At 39.2% G+C, this 17658-nt stretch overlaps 1 protein-coding gene across 15 annotated transcripts in view; it reads right to left on the reverse strand.

The window, feature by feature from the left end:
• pdlim5 (PDZ and LIM domain 5) overlaps positions 1-11933 on the reverse strand; it is a 130040-nt gene extending 118107 nt beyond the window's left edge. For 3 of the 15 annotated variants that reach the window (XM_018092971.2, XM_031899670.1, XM_012961700.3), the window contains exon 1: positions 11658-11928. The gene's annotated coding sequence lies outside the window, so the exon portion shown is untranslated. Of the gene's footprint in view, positions 1-11565; positions 11589-11657 lie in introns of those variants that run through there. The other 12 variants (XM_012961677.3, XM_012961669.3, XM_012961673.3 and 9 more) reach the window with 8 other exon arrangements.
• Positions 11934-17658: the final 5725 nt, after the last annotated feature.

Raw genomic sequence — 17658 nt, forward strand, 5'->3', positions numbered from 1 at the left:
CTTGCCTTACCCTGCTTGTGTGTGCCATACTCTGCCTGCCCTATGCTGCCTGTGTGTGCCATACTCTGCCTGACCTATGCTGCCTGTGTGTATGGCACACACAGGCAGCATACAGTGACACAATGCTGGCACTGCTCCTACAGTCTGCACAATAACTATATATTAAAAAAACTTTTTAAGTGCAGTACCACCTCAGTATATGTTCTTTTTGTAGTGTGCAGGGATTATTTGTGGGTTTCTACTGAGGTGTGAACAGGGGAACAATGTGAGTGATTACAGCCTGAGCCTGAGGTGTGAACACTGCAGGGGGTGAACAATGCAGAGATTAAAAGGTGTGAACAACACAGGGGATTACATTTTTAAACAATACAGGGGGATTACAGCCTGAATCTGAGGTGTGAGCCATGCAGGGGGGCAGTTAATCACAGGATTGATATTATTTAAAGCTTACACAAGAGTAAGCCATCAAAGCAGCCAGACAGGTGGGGGGCCACACAGAGGGGGGTCGAGGGCCGCATGCGGCCCGCGGGCCGCCAGTTGGACAGCACTGCTGTATGACATCGGAGAGTTGGAAGCAACAACCTAAATTCTAGCATTAGATTATACCAACAGTTGTTAAGGAGTGAAACACAATCTAATCAGTTAAGTAAATGCTGTCAGTAGACGAGAATCCCTATGCAGGTTTAAGGCATCTGTCAGAACAGGAAACAAGAAAACCTTTACAGCCTTTTTTAGCTTTCCAAGCCACAGATAACACAACATTGACTGTGTGGCTAGTCCATGCCCTGTTGTCTTCCCAACATCAGAGACAGTGTAGTCATGGCTGCTTTACTCACAGTTATGGAGGACTAAACTGAATTCTGCATTCGACTCTACTCCTAATGTATTAGCATTTAGCAACCAGGACAAAAGTGTGTTTATGTAGGCAGCACCTCTATCTACAACCATAGCAGCTGTCATTTAGTACTCTTAATGTGGAAGAGCCAGAGTATTTTGAATCTTTCATATGGTATAGAACATAGCTTACACCAATCTTACACCAATTGTTCTGTGTATGGACCCTACAGAGCACCTTTGCACCCGACAGTGCTCAAGCACTTGCAGCTTTACCAGTGGGCACATAAATCACAAATCAACACATTTCCATACATCCCAACATTTAAAAAATGTAAAGAGGAATAAAAAGAAATGCTGCACGTAGCATGGGGAATTTGTTTGACCACACCCATTTTGTGACCACACCCCCTAAACACCACTCCCATTTTACTACATTTGGCAGGTTAAAATTTGAACACATTTCTGGGGGTTTTTGGGGTCATTATTACAGTTTTGATAATGCAGGTGAAACTGCCCTTTAAGCTAAACAAGTCTCCCCCAAGAGACCTGTTTAGCGTATTAGTTACAATTATATCTAAGTGCAGGTGTGGCTTGTTAACTTTCTGGGCTCTCTGCCAAAAGCCCACTTATTTAAGTGTGAGAAACAAATGTATCTAAGTGCAGGTATGGCTTGTTAAGATTTCTGGGCTTTCTGCCAAAAGCTACCTTTTAATTAAGTTTGTATCTTTTTTAGCATTCAGTGCAGGAGATCAAAGGGAAATGAGGGACTTTTCAGTAAGAATATGGGAATGCTGGTTGAGCTGTTAAAAGAGGGACTGTCCTGCGAAAATCGGGGCACCTGGAAAGCATGCATTTCTTTGAAAATCTTAATCTGGCCTTTTGAGGCATGTACTTAACATCCAATAAATAAGGGACACTGAACCATTTTTGCTTTAGTATTTGTCCTAACAACATATTCTTATTACAACCTTTCTACACATCTACTATAAAAATGTTACAAACTGCTTTTAAAAGTAATGTATTTTTTGTATAATCCACCTTATCACCTCTCAAAGTCATCCAATCAGTTTGATAATCATTTTTCACACTGAATATAATAGTGTCTACACTTTTCAGGGAACCACAGCAAAAATTATGTCAAATGAGGGAAAGCATACATTAAGGGAAACGTTTAAGGACAAACAACACTGAAAAAAGAAAATATTGTATTAGCTTATTTAAATCATTGTACAGTTCTCCCGCATTGCTTCTCATTCCCTTAGCTTGGCCCTTTTGAGTAAAACGAATGCACTAATCAAGAATAGAATCCTCCGCCATTTTAATTCAAGTATATGGGAGTGATCCATTGCAAAGAGAACTGGTGCAGAAGCTCTAGGCCACTGTTTAAGCCAAGCTAAAGCTGCCATTTAATGAAAAAATATCCTAAATTAGTAACAAATTATTGATTTAACCTTGAAATCTTGATTTGTGTGATTTGCAATCAATATAAGCAGTCAAAACTGTGTTTATAGCTTACAAATCACATAAGATTTCAAGGTTTGTAATAAAATTTTGTAACTTCACTTCTTACAGTAAAATAGGAGCACCAATGACAGTGATGCTACAAACTTTCAGTGCTAATAATATTATTTTTTAATACACCACCAATACACCAAGAACTGTTATTTTCATTTGTTTAACCTTCTCTCCTTCTAAGTGATACCAGGTCTCTGAACCACCAGTCTCTCTCTATTATACAAAAGTCACTTTATACACTCTATGCTGTAATAACGTGTTCCAAAACATATCTAACTAAAAGTATGCTTCTCTCGTCTATAACAAGACTAGAGGGCAGGTTGTTACAGGCCAAGATTTATAGGCTATTTGGATGGGGTAGATGCCAAGAATGTATTAAACAGAATGATGAAACCAAATACCTGTATAAATTGAAAAGAGGGGGAAATAGTATTAAAAAACCACAGTTCCTTTATTTCTTTATATTAGTCTAACAGAAATATTACAATTCATTAACCTTGTTTTTATGGTGGAGTATACTGGTGAAGCTTGCAGTTTCAACCTTAGGCTATTATTATATCTACTAAAAGTGGAAGGAAAGTATAATCACTGGGGGTGCCAAAATGTTAGGCACCCCCCAGTGATTGTAATCACTTACCTGATACCCCAGGCCAGTGCCCCTGTCAGCAGAAAACTGCAATGGCTCGGGTACCTGTGTGTGAGCCTCCTCCTGTCTTTTTTCTTTGCGGTCCTGGGGCTCACACATGCGCAGTACAGTGAAAAAGCCAGCTTTTTTTGTCAAAGTTTAGCTTTACGGTCTACTGTGCATGAAAGAGCCACAAAGACAGAAGGAAGGAGAAGATCACTCGCTCCCAGGTAACCTTGGTTTGGTGCAGGTTTCTGATAAAAGGAGCACTGACCCAGGTATCAGATAAGTGGTTACAATCACTGGGCGCCTCACACTGGGTGCCAAAACGCTGAGCTCTGTAAAGAAAATTCCCATAATGCCACACTTCTCCACCAAAACCAAGCCCCCTGTACATGCCAGTTTGTAAGACGATGAGGAAGCTTCCTGCTGATTGGATCAGATCACATTCCTAAGGGGGGGGGGCAGGAGAGGGGAGAGAGTTGCACAGACTCTGGCACAGGAAAAAAGGAGACAAGATATCCCATGTTTCTTTTGATAGAGGACTTAGTGCAGCGTTTCTGTGTTCTGAGTGCTTATGGCTGTATTTACATAGACCTTTCTGATAAAGCTTAGTTTTTACCTTTCCTTCTTCCTTTAAGGTCAGAAGCCCTAAGGGTAAGAACCCACTTCAGTAGCCCAAAATAGATCTCTACTATATCAGGCGACGAACCCTGCGAAATAGCTTTCCACAACTATAGGAGTTGCTGGTGGAAAGCCCTTTCATTTTCTGAAGTCGCACAAAGTTGCCTGGAGGAGGTAATTTTGCGCAATTTCAGATTACCAAAGCAATGCAAAGGGCTTTCCACTGAGCGGTTCAGTTGCCCGTGATAGATCTCTCGAGGGCAACTGAACCGCTTCATGGGTTCTTACCCTAAGGGCTCTGGCACACGGGGAGATTAGTCGCCCGCGGCAAATATCCCTGTTCGCGGGCGACTAATCTCCCCGAAATGCCATCCCACCGGTGAAAATGTGAAATCAGTGCCTTGAGAGGAAACTTCCACGATTTCACTGAAATCGCGCTGCCGCATATGCCATCCCACCGGCGATTTGCATTTTCGCCGGTGGGATGGCATTTCGGGGAGATTAGTCGCCCGTGAACAGGGAGATTTGTCGCGGGCGACTAATCTCCCCGTGTGCCAGAGCCCTTAAAATCTATGGCTCTGATAAGAATTATCTTTGATTACACAAAAGTGCTGTCAGGTATTTCAACTTAGTGGACCAAATATCCATTCATCTGGGTAGGACCAGAAAGTAGTGGCTTAGGACAAGCCACCAACCTAAGTGGGAAAACAAACTTACCAGAGGAAGTTGTCAGGGTGTCATTCAAATCCTGCTGGATCTCATGTCTGCAAGGCCATTATAGAAGGATCTGCTTAAGGGTGAAGACACACTGAGCTACTAGTAGCAGCTACTTTTCCACAGCTACGAAACTCCAGAAAATACCTTGCCACAGAAAATACTGAGAAATGCCTCTACTAAAGCACACTTAGGGCTCTGGCACACGGGGGAGATTAGTCGCCCGCGATTAACTCCCTGTTCGCGGGCGACTAATCTCCCCGAGTTGCCTACCCCTGCCATCCCACCGGCGAACATGTAAGTCGCCGGCGGGATGGCAGACGCGGCGGGGCGATTTCCGGAAATCACCGAAAAAGACTCGCGAGTCTTTTTCGACGATTTGCGCAAAATCGCGCCGCCGCGTCTGCCATCCCGTCGGCGACTTACATGTTCGCCGGTGGGATGGCAGGGGTAGGCAACTCGGGGAGATTAGTCGCCCGCGAACAGGGAGTTAATCGCGGGCGAATAATATCCCCCGTGTGCCAGAGCCCTTAGAGACAGTTATCAGTAAATGCTCAGCATTGTCTATTCCTGTAGCCACAACAAGTAGCTGCACTAGTAGCTCTGTGTGTCTTCACCCTTAAGCAGATCCTTCTATAATGGCCTTGCAGACATGAGATCCAGCAGGATTTGAATGACACCCTGACGACTTTGCCTTTTTTTCTATCTTGAATCATGCTGCCATGTGTGACATAAAGTTGTGATTATAACTTGGTACAGGTATGGGATCCCTTATCCGGAAACCCGATATCCAGAAAGCTCCGAAATACGGAAGGCCTGTCTCCCATAGACTCCATTTTAATCAAATAAATCAGATTTTAAAAACGGATTTCCTTTTTCTCTGTAAAAATAAAACAGTGCTTTGTATTTGATCCAAACTAAGATATAATTAATCCTTACTGGATGCAAAATAATCTTATTGAGTTTAATTCGTGTTTTATTGATTTTTTTAATAGACTTAAGGTATGAAGATCCAAATTACGGAAAGACTCCTTAACCGGAATACCCTTGGACCCAAGCATTCTGGATAAAGAGTCCTATATCTGTACTTCATTCTTTGCAAGTGCTTATGTTTTCAGAAACAAGGTTTTTAGTTATAAATTTATGATTATCCAAAGCCACCATACCCAAGCCAAGTTAACCCCTGTGTTTTAAAGAATGTAAGCACATATTCCTATTAAAACGGGGGGGGGCAATAAATGTGCATTGCTAAATCGCAGTGTTTTAAGCACTTTTTGCTGGATTAAAGTCATTTCTGCTGCACTTTAATTAGACTGGGAATGATCTTACAACCCTGACAATGTGATACCAGACATCTTTTAACAGCAATAAGTTTTTAAAAAGAAAAAAACTTATACCTTAAAAAGGGACTTGTACACTAGTTCATCCAACTGCATAATAATGTTGTGTATAAATAGAATTTTACAGGATCACTCAACCTCCATATGGAAAGACAGGCTGATCAACTACTGGAAAAATTAACTGATTGTATCACTATTTTTTGGTTAACTGTAGTTATACAGAGAATTGAAAACATTATCATTTACTTGAAATAAAAATGATCAAGTGAGAACATAAAAATAACTTTAGCGACTGCTTCTTGTACAGGACATATTTCTATGCTAGAGACTGATAAAGGTTGCTGGAAGTTGACATTTAAGAACATCAAGACCTAATGCTTGTTTACCAGATGTAGGAGTATCTCCAGCTGTTTCTGTAATACAACTCCCAACAATTTGGCAGCCAAAGCCTGCATATAAATTATGATAATTGCAGTGTAACAATAGCAGGTGATTAAAAAAAATGTGTTCTTTTTACTTGGAACTACCCTCCTTCCTTTTCTGTTATTCATGTAAAGATGTAACCACCCAAATTTAATAATGTGCAAATTTATTAAAGAGTTATTACAAAGTAACAGCCGAGAGTCTGATCAACTATCAAAACATCAGTGGTTACCACATTTGCACGCCTAGAGGTGGCCACACACGTGGCGATTTGCGATCTTCAAAGATTGTCAAATCCGCCACTAACCTTCAGGGCTGAAACAGCAGATAAGGAGGTAGAAACAATAGGATTTCTACCTCCTTCTGCCGATTCAGCCCTGAAGGCAGATTTTGATCAGGCGCCTTCTATGACGCCCGATCAAAATGTTTTAACCTGGCCGATCGGCAAGTCGACCGATATCAGCAGCCTCCTGCGATATCGGTCGACTCGCCGACTTGCCATACAGGCACCGAATATCATACGAAACGGGGTTTCGTACGATATTATCGGTGCGTGTATGGCCAGCTTAGGTCTTATTCCATAATGGGGCTTGTGTCCTAGAGGCTCTTTTGTAGCATGCAGGCAGTGTGAGCCATAATTAATTTGGCCATGAAGGATAATGCTGGAATTAGCAAAAAATCAACCCCTATGCTGTCAACAGACTTTCCCTGTGCCTGCCTTCTGCACCGCGCATCGTCATGGATGCAGGCACTTCGAGTAGATTTCAGCGCCAAAACATGCAAATATGCATTTCTGCAAGAAATCCACTCAATATGCCTGCATCCGGGCTGATGCAATGGTTCTGAGTGCAGGCATAGGGAAAGGCTTATCCAAGAATCAGCCCCATCTGGCATTACTTAAAGATTAATGTCAGCTGGAGATGAAAGCATGTAAACTGGTTGTGCTGCATTCATTTATTAGATAATTTATTAAATAACCCTTTTAAGATGCACACAGATTATAACTGGTACCACACTGATAATACTTCCATTAGGAAGAGCACATTTCCTGTATGCCAAGTTTCTTTTGTATTTTGGTAATTGTTCTAAGATGCCTTTTTAATACCTCATAAAGAATGTATGAATTTAGAATTTTTATTTTACATTTAGCTCCACTTTACATAACATATGAGGTCTGGCTGTAATTTTTGGTTTCCACCAGTCAGACAAATTACATTTTGAAATATTGTAGAATAACCTCTACCTCTACCATAAAAGTACTCTTGTAATCTATAAGAAAGGTCATCTAAAACGTATTGTTCAGAATCCAGAAATGGTCTGAACAGAGTTCCCTTAAGGTGTTTGTCACCCCATGTCCTTATGCCTCCCACATAAGAATTTCTATCTCAACAGAACCACTTGATATATTGAGATTAAACGAAATCATGAAACTTATACTGTACTAGCAGAGTGTCCCTACATTTGGGATGTACTGCCAACAATAATAAGGTACTCAAAAAATAATCTCAGCCAGCGATATCAATATATGTGACAGTGTACTTCTAAAAATAATGCAGAAATATTTGTAGGGGTGGGTAAATACAGTGGATTAGGGAGAGAAGCAAAGATTAAAAAAAAAAACGTTTTGAGACAGGAATCATATGTGCCTCTGGGAAAAAAAAATTCTGTTCGCATTAACTCATGAGTCATAGATACAACGAAGATATTGTAGATTCAAATAAACAATGTTAGTGAAGAGAAGGTCAATGCCTATTAAAATTTTCCATAATGTGATTGCATATTTCTGCCATATCAGACTAGCAGCATGGATGATCCCATTGTACAGCTGCAATGGTTGCCAGCCATGCAACCACTACTGTAATTATTTATGGATGTGATGGAAAATTTTACATGAATTAATTCAAGTTTTCAATTATGGGTGGCAATGCACCTTTTTATGTTCTGTTCATTCAAGCTATCAGCCCGTACAAATCAGAATAGCAGTAAGGGAAAAGGAGTTGCAGATCCTCCTTACTTCCTCATCTGCCAGCACATCATACATAGGCCAACATGGTGCATTGCCAGAATGGGATCATCAACATGTTGGATGGGCAAACCAACTAACAAACTTTTTAAAAACTTTATCCCTTTACCAGATACCAACTGCTTAATACACCAACCAATGCAGACATTAAAAAGAGGGCAATGAAAGTTAAATTGATATAATTTTATAAACAGCTTACTGTACCAACAATTTAGAAATACCCATCATCCGACTGGACAACCAGCTGCCATATCCACTCGTGGTTGAGACATAAGTATAAAGTTGGAATTTCGGTTTCAACAAACAAATTGCGATCTGATAGTATCAGAGGAAGGACTGCTGGACTTTACGACCCTGTTATAGGTCTGCTGTGGCCTATATTATTCTCATAGAATAAATAATGAATCTGAAATGCAAATTTGAAAATGGACAGTCATGTGGACTTTTAGCAGCCTAGACATCAAAGGCTTAGCTTAACTCTGGTTACTTTCCATCTGTGCTCAATTTAGCAACCAGTTTATCTAAACAGTACATAAGCTATGCTCCTTCAGAGCTTGGGGATAACATGCAGCAATGGATCTGCCACTTCTCTCCTGCCAGGGCCATTTTATTACCAGGAAAGGGAAACCCCCATCCTTCAGCCCATATCAATCAACAACAAGTTTTTAAAAGCATGCCCAACATAAATACCATACATCACATTTTAAACAGCTGATAAGATCTACTATAGAGCCCAAATGAGCAGATTTTTCCCTTAATATGCCCACGAAACGTGGGGCAATATCAGACTGATATAATCATTTAGCAATTGCAGACTGTAGGGACAAGGACCACACCAACAAGTCAGACCTCACCTCAATGGAAATTTTTAGCCACATATCAGTAAGACAGACCCATCAGAGGGCTCCATACACAGGTTAATAAGCTGATGACTCAAGCCAAAAAAACTCACATAGACATGGGGAGAATATATAAATTCCTTGTAGAGTGTGCTCTGGTTGGAATCATACCTAGGATTGCAAGGTAACAGTCCTTGCACACGATTTTAGGAGACATTTTCTTCTAGAAGACAACCATAACAGAATAGTATATGCATTTATTTACATCCATGTTTGTTAATGTGTTAATGCAACTTGTAAGTGCTCTCACTTATAGCCATAACTTGCATACTGCAACTTGGGCAGTGATAAGGTAAGCCTAAAAACATTACGATGCACTCTTTAGAGAGAGGCGTATGTACATTTAATAAATTCAGCTAAAGAAAACCTAAATTGTGACTATACTATAGAAACACAAAAAGAAAAAACAAAAATACTATCCTCATAAAGTAGAACTGGTGAGACACTGAAAAGTCTTTTAATTGGGGCATGTGCCCACAGATGTTTCTTTTGTCATCTAATCCAGAGATTAATGTGTAAAATAATCCTTAGCACAGATTTCAAAACACTTAATGGTTAACAATGTTCTTTACCATATCTACTCCCAGTCAATTTTTGCTTATGAAACCAAACACACCCTCGGCCTGCCTTTACCTATTCTGCAGCAACGTGCATTGTGCACCTGTACCCATTAATAAAACACACAAAAATATAGTAACATATTTAAAATTGAAATCTGGGTCAGGGCTGTCTAAATGGAGTCCTGCTCTATAGATGGGGCCATCTTAACAATTTTAAGGCTCTCGGCTTGTTCACTGGCTTCACAGACATCTCTGAATGGCATCATAACTTTAATATAACCAAGCTCACAAACACATGATGTATCAGATGCACAGCCCAGTACATGAGGGGGAAAAATGTTGGCAAGAAATGATCAGGCAGACATATTATTAGCAACACGAAACATGCAAGCAAGGGTCTGCTGGAGAATTGACCCTCAGAACAAGCTCTAATTGTAATAAAATCAGAATTTGGGACAGATCAATGTGTAGACAAGAACCTGCAATCTTAATATCAGCGTGCAGTCACACACCTAACAGTCTTCCATTGAACTGTTAGTGTTGGTATCCAGAATAAGAAAAGTCAAATTTATTTGAACTAGTTTTGGCCCTTCAGAGCTGGAAAAAAAAAAGAAAACCACACACTTTGTTGCTCATTAGAAGAAAACATTTCCTTTCTCCTAATGATCATAGATCTGTGGCATTTAGTTAGAAACTTCCGTTACGGTACAAAAGTTTCAGCTGAGCAGTACAAGCATAACAATCAAGTGCAAAACTACTGTAAGGCTGACAGGAAGTCATTGAGTAAACCTCCGAGACTGCTTGTGACAGGCTGATTGAATGGAGCAAATCAGCAGATATTGGCCTGCTTTCAGGGCCGGCCTTCTTTCTCTCTTAAAAAACAAAGTTGTAGCAACTGTTGCTAATCATCAGCAAAGTCTGGATTCTAAAATGACTTGGATAAGATTTCTTATGGGGAGTGGGGAAAAAGGTAAAAGCCTTCCTTTCCCATATTTCATATAAAAAGTATAGGACTACATTAAAAAGCTGAATTCTATTAAAACAGAGCAGCTCAGTCTGCAACTGAACTACAACACCCAGAATTCTCAACAAACAGAACTAGATGCCAGATCTTGTAGTCAAACAATAGATAAAGCAATCATGGTCAAAAACTGTTTCTTAACCAATACAACACTTTTCAAAACAATGGACTAAACTTTCAAATTGAATGAAAACACTTAGAAAAGTGATTCAGTCGTTTTATATCTATTGGACTTACAGATTGTAAACTCTATGGGGAAAGCACAAGCCATTTTATCACAGTAATGTATATTTACATGTATTTATTATGTTTGTAGCTTTAATGTATTGTAATAAAGAAGAGTGTTGTGTATAACAGTAGCACTACATAAAGTTATACATATGCAGCCATAATTATAGTCTTCATTTTAAAGCACTGATATGTAGAGTCATATACAGTAGAAGGGGAGGAACCAGGTTGGAGATAAGTCAAGCAAATATATTTGCCATTTTGTATATATAGTAAAAGGAAAACACAAAATAGGTGCCAAGGATCTCAACAGACAAAACAATGTGCTTCTCCTTTAATGGAAGCAGCAGGAAAAATGCAGCCCCGGGGTCAATGCAAAGGTTTCAGTTTGACTGCAGAGATTTTTTCCTTATCGTGTTTAGACAGGCGGGGGAGAGACCTCTGCCCTCTTCCTATACACATCATCAATCTCCCTCCAGGTATGTCAAGCTCAGAGGTGCCAACTAATCCTCTACGCCCTCAGAGCAAGAGGTAACCAGTCCCAGGCTCGCATGTCCTGACAACACCCACATGAACACAGAAAGCTTATTAGCAACGCTCGTACACAGTGCAGAAAACGTCTAAACTACAACTCCCATAATCCCCAGCAATTGAACTAAAACACAGCTGGCAAAAAAGAGCCCCAGGTTGCTAATACCTTCAGGGCGTTTCCGCCCAACCCAACGATACCTATTAAGGCAAAGATTGAGTTATTACCACAACGGGACTGCAGATAAAAGCGCACACAAACGAAAGGAGAAGGGAAGGAGCCAATGAAGTGGAGCACCTTGTAGCGCAGCGCAACCCACCTCTGCTGGGAGGAAGAAGTGGCAATCCTTGGAGTGGAGAGCAGCAAACTATGTGGAGATGTCACACGCCTCTTTTCTCCCTATTCCTTTTAACTTCCGCGTTAAAAGTCTAATAGACTGGGCGCAAAGCTAAATTCGCACTGTCCTCTTCCTCTCTTTACCTCTGTGTATATATCCCTGCCTCTTGCATTCTGCCTCCACCCCTACTTGCCCCTCCCTGCGGAGGAGGGCCGCACGCATGGGGCAGGGTACAGTCACTTTGCAGAGAAGGAGGGGAGAACGATAAACCTGGCCAGACACTTGTTTTTCCCTACTCTGACTGTGGGAAAGGTAGTCGCTCCGGCTGCAGAAATTAGCAGTGACCTCTGCTGAAGGCTGACATGCAGCTGCTGATTGTGCACTTGCACTCCCGTTTCCTCACAACTCTCTAAAGCCTTATCATTGGGAAAAGGTTTTATGATTTGAAATAACAAATAGAAGTGGCAAAGCTTCCTGTGCTAGAGAGTGGTCGTAAAAAGGCAGCATATTCAGCCTGATTTATCATGGTGGTGCCTCCTAACATCATTTTGGTTTCTCAGAGTGTGTGTGAAAATGTATTATATTGTAACACACAACAGCTGGGGTTTATAATTGTAATGAGCTACAGTAGCATGGCTATACAAAATATATAGCAACTGCCTGCTAAATATAGCATCCTATGACATTAACATCATTAGCATTATGACATTATTAGCGTTCTTCGCCCTTAACTTGGATAAGAAGTTAAAGTGACAGTGCCTTTTTAATTGTATTGGCAGATGCCATTTTGAAATGAGGCAGGATGAGCTGAGAAAATCAATCCCCACCCTGGCCTACATGCCCAGTATGGTTTAAATCAGCCAAACTGCTTAAATAAATCTGCATACGTGTGACAAGTATTGAAAACAAAACCACAATAACTTTTTAGGACCTGGTAATTTAAAATGATTTGTATGTATTTGTATTTATTTACACAGCACTACCAATGTATGCAGTGGTTTATAAGGCGTAACCACACTAATGGGTATAGTTATGTGTTAAAAAAAGTAGATCTATGCCTAGGCATTCAATACACAGTTCAGATTAGGTCCCTGCCCCAAAGAGCTATAAGTGTAATACTGCACCTGTTCCTACTTCTTTCTTTGTAATTTTAACAAAAGTTTATTTTGCCTCAATCTACCAATTTTGTAACACTTTATAACACACCCCCATCTCATACTTTTCTTAAGTTAACTATTCCTCACCCGCACTTCACTATGTGCTTTCCTACCAGATATTATAAGGTATGTTCTGACTCTGACTGTTTATTTTAAACCCATCTATAGAACTCCCTCTGTCAGTTGCACTTTCCCTGCCTTTCCCTTTAATTTTTTAAGCCTCCCCTCTTCCCTGCTGGGGTACTCATTTACAAATACAGGTATGGGATTTGTTATCCAGAATGCCTGGGACCTTGGGTCTTCCGGATAAGGGATCTTTCCGTAGTTTGGATCTCCATGCTTTAAGTTTACTAAAAAATCATTTAAACATTAAATAAACCAAATAGGATTGTTTTCCATCCTATAAGGATTAATAATATCTCCGTTGGGATCAAGTACAAGGTACTGTCTTACTATTACAGTGAAAAAGGAAATAATTTCTAAAAATTTTAATCATTTGTTCAAAATGGAGTCTGGGAGATGGCCTTTCCGTAATTCGGAACTTTCTGGATAACGGATCTTATACCTGTACAGTTGCAAAATGGCACCATTATATTAACCCTAACATCCTATCAAATGCCTGCTTTTAGGATCTGTACTAGACCAATCAATGCTAATGACACATTTGTTGGTAAAAAAACTGGACAAAAACTACTTGCTTATTCTTTTTCAGCCACCTCCTTTTCTCCTCTCTCCAACTTGGGGGGATGTAACATAAATGGGTAGCCCCCTCAATAGCATCAACAATGATTTTTTTCTTCATCTAGCAGTGCTCCGGCATAAAAACGTGTGCGCCAAAAATTATACTTTGTAAATGTATATTGACCTGCTTCAACTCTCAACTTTTGTATTTTTATTTCCTTCCCCTTTTCTTTCTGCTGTATGTTTTTAATACCTACTCTTGCTTATAGAACAATGGGGTAAATTGTTTTTAATTTAGGTTCCCCTCTGAGGTACAACATTTGTTCAGGACCCCCTCTTAGCTCATAATAAAGTTACAGATATATACAAATATTACTATATCACTCATTCTGCCATAGTGTCAGGAATGTATAGTACATCACAATAGTGTTCGCTTAAATAACTGACCTTCAAGTCTTGTCTGGCTTCTATAAGTATGCAAAACAGCAAATAAGCATTCTTCCCAAATCTCACACCAAGGGGCACATTTATCAAAGTACGATTAAGTCCGAATACAAAAAAATCATATTGGTTGCGCCGAGTACGAAAGTTTTGGAATCATTCAAGCTTCGGTATCGTGACTTTCCTTGGGCCAGTTTGGAGCTGTAGAGTGCCATTGAGTCCTGTGGGAGGCTTCAAAAATCATGCACAGAAGGATAAAAGTCAGAAAGTTTTTCCCGCCGTTTACGATCGTTTGATGCGAAAATTTTGTGACTTTCGGATCGCCAATACGATATTATGATAATTTTTTCGTAAGCATTTTCGGGATATTTGCGATCATCAGAAATTATCGGATTTAATCCGAATTTTTCCCATTTCGGGATTCGTACTTTGATGAATGCGCCCCCAAGTGGCATTCAGGCTGGGTCACCCAGTTTTGCATCCCCACAGTTTAGGAACTTCTGTTATAGAACATGATGGTGAGTATAATCCAAAAACTTTTTTTTTTGTTCTGAAGCTATAATTGTTTCAGAAGCCTAAGGCAGCATAATTACCATTCAGTAGAATGAGTAGGAGCTGTCAATGGGTTTTGCAGATGTCATTGTAGTTCTTACTCAGAGGGTTGCGAAGATCAAAAGACTTTGTGACAAAGTCTACATCAGTGCCAAATATTAGTGGAAAAATGATGCATGTGTGTTACACAGTTGAATATTGGTAGGCAGTTTTTGCTTGGAGTTGGATTAGGACTAAATGAGCCCCTAGGCCAATTAGGGCTTTAGCCGAGTGACCTATGAGTGATTTATATAGTGTATAACAGCATGTGAATGTCAAGAGCCTCCATTAGGAAGGCACTAGGATTAGTGTATTTCAAGGTACATGTCCATTGGACCAATGACCAAATGTCAAAATAAGTTGTTTTTTTTTTTTTGTATTTTTGTTTAGCGTTAAGGAAATTGTTCCTTGTATTAATTGAAACATCTGACTAGCATCTTGTGTACAGTTTAAAGTGTTCCAGTTGACATTATTGTTTTTAGCCAGCACCAGCCAGTCTTCATAATATTGCTTCAATAATTATAGACTGCATGATAAAATTTAAATGCTGTCTCGGTTCTTTATAGGCTACCAATTACATACAGGATTCTACCTAGTCAGTAATTCTTTTTATGGCACTAGAAAAAATGCTGACATTAAACCTGTCCTGACTCCCATATGCTTTTTTTATTTGTTTAGAGAAAGAAAAGCACTTGCAAAACCTGCAGTAATTTAGTAATTAACAGACTGTATGTCATATTTTTGGGTAAAAAATCAGGACCAGCTCTCTCAAAGATGTACTTAAATTTCATCCTGGAAACCATTATAACTCTTCTTGCAAAACACATAAAATGGCCAATTTGTGTTCAGAGTAAAATCTGTCAACAGGCTCCTCCCAATCTGTCAAGCAGAAGTTAAAGTGGAATTCAATATCCACTGAGAGTACAAAAAACAAGCCCTTGAGGGGTTTTCCTCTGAAATTTTAAAATGCTACTGAAATGTTTTCTCCAAAGGATATGATTTTGTGAAAGCTAAATGTTCCTCTCCTTTTTCCAAATTTTATTCAGACATCCTGTGTTTCAGTAACATTTTTGCTGTATAGGTTAGATAAGGAATAAGTGCTTATTATTACTCTTCAACTAAAGAAAGACACATCTGGTCAACTAATTTGGTAATCTTTAGCCAAATTAGCTCCAATACCATTTCTGGCAATCCTAGTCTGAATATTAGATCTTATTCAGAAAGTATATTTTGTGTGTGCAATAATGATTCAGGCTGGCTGGATATCAATTATTAGGCCATAACCACCAAATGGCTTGTATGGTTTATGTACTAGGTTACTAATCATCCGAGAATGGTAGGGGTCAAAGAGGCTAAAGTATGCATAAGTTTATTTATAAAGCACTACTGGGATATGCTCCTCTATATAATTTCACAATATAGAAAAGTACACACAGGGAAGACAACATTATAATAAATAAGTGTAAATATATAGCTATTAAGTGCCACTTTATAAAAGACACAGTAGGAAATAAGTAAAGGTAAAGTGAATGAGGCCATGCACAAGTCAAAATTAGATTCTATTTGGCAACTCCAGACTTAAGAGGCCGATTCACTAAAGGCAGAAAAAACGAGTGTTATTTTTAGCATGCATTAAAAATATTATCACTGCTTATATTTGAAGAATTAACAATCGATTCACAAAAAAGACATTTGTCTGAATTAAGAAGCGATTTTATTGTCGTTATGTATGTTGCAATGACATATTTTTAAGCAATATTTTAAACCATGCAATATATTTATGCGTTATTTCGTAGCACGCAATATTAGCGCACGCTATTACGCACGTAACCATTACTTTCTGAAAACTACCATTCTGAAAATTACCATTTCCCTGAAAACTGGAGGATGCATCACTCTAGGGCGAACACATACTTGATTCTCTTCTTCAGATTCCAGAAAAAATCCGACTTCAAACTCCATCTTGTCACCACAGACAATCGCCAGCTGCAGTTTTGTTTAGTAACGCCTACTCCTGGGAGGCGTTAAGTTTCACAGTAATTATCGCCACATTTTATGCTTTTAACACTTCAAATATGTCGGTGAATTATGCGTTAGTATTATTCCTATTAGATAATTACCGCAATGGGAAATAAAAAGGGAAATAACGCTTTGCAATAATTTAGGTAATTGAGCATGTGATATGAGTAGTGACGCATGCAAAATTACTTTGATGAATCGGTACTTAATTAACGAACACTTTTTAACGCATAAAACTGCATTAAGCGTTATTGACCTTTAGTGAATCGGCCCCTGTGTCTGCAACTCTGACTCATGTTGAAGCCAAAACAGTGGGCTGCCTGATAGATATCCTGACAGATATCTGATGGGGGATTGCCCTGATATCTCTCTGACAGATGTGAAAACCCTTCAGGCAAGACTGCATTTGGCCCAGATGGGTCTGAGTGGGTCCCTTTTGCCATTCGATTGCTGACAATATAGCAATTATTTATGGCTAGCTTGAACTAGTAAATTTGAAAAAAATAAGATTATCTTGTACAACCTAAATTTAATATTTTCCACTTGACCCTATTACATAGACATACATGAGTACACCACATCCATCTAATGCCTTAACATGTTCTTGTAGCATGTAATATGTATTATTTGCTTTTAAGAATAGGCTGCCCCATTTTTCCAGTCTAACAAAAGTATGTTTAAAAAAAAAATTTCTAGCTATAGAAAGATATGCTTTAGCTTTAGTAACTTCATTTTTAATGTTTCTCTTGTAAAAATAATTCCTATTTGCTATGCCAAATGTTTGCATTTATATAAAAATGACTTTATTAGCAAAAAGCTTCTGTAAACTAAATTATTTATTTTCAAGGCCTTGTGCATTCAGTGTATTAGGCATGCAGCTTTAAAACTGACATTGGAGCTGATATCCTTGGAACCAGCAGAAGAAAGCAGTACAAGGGTTGACTTTCTCATTACTCTTATGTGCTTTGAGGAAAGTCTTATTCATGGCTTTTCTCTTTCCAATAGATAGAGTATAGTAACATTAAAATCCACGTATATTCTGTGGCAAAACTTGACTTCACTCTTCACTAAGGACTGAGGATTGGACATAAACA

This window comes from Xenopus tropicalis, chromosome 1, assembly GCF_000004195.4.
Source record: "Xenopus tropicalis strain Nigerian chromosome 1, UCB_Xtro_10.0, whole genome shotgun sequence".
NCBI classification, from domain to species: Eukaryota; Metazoa; Chordata; class Amphibia; order Anura; family Pipidae; genus Xenopus; species Xenopus tropicalis.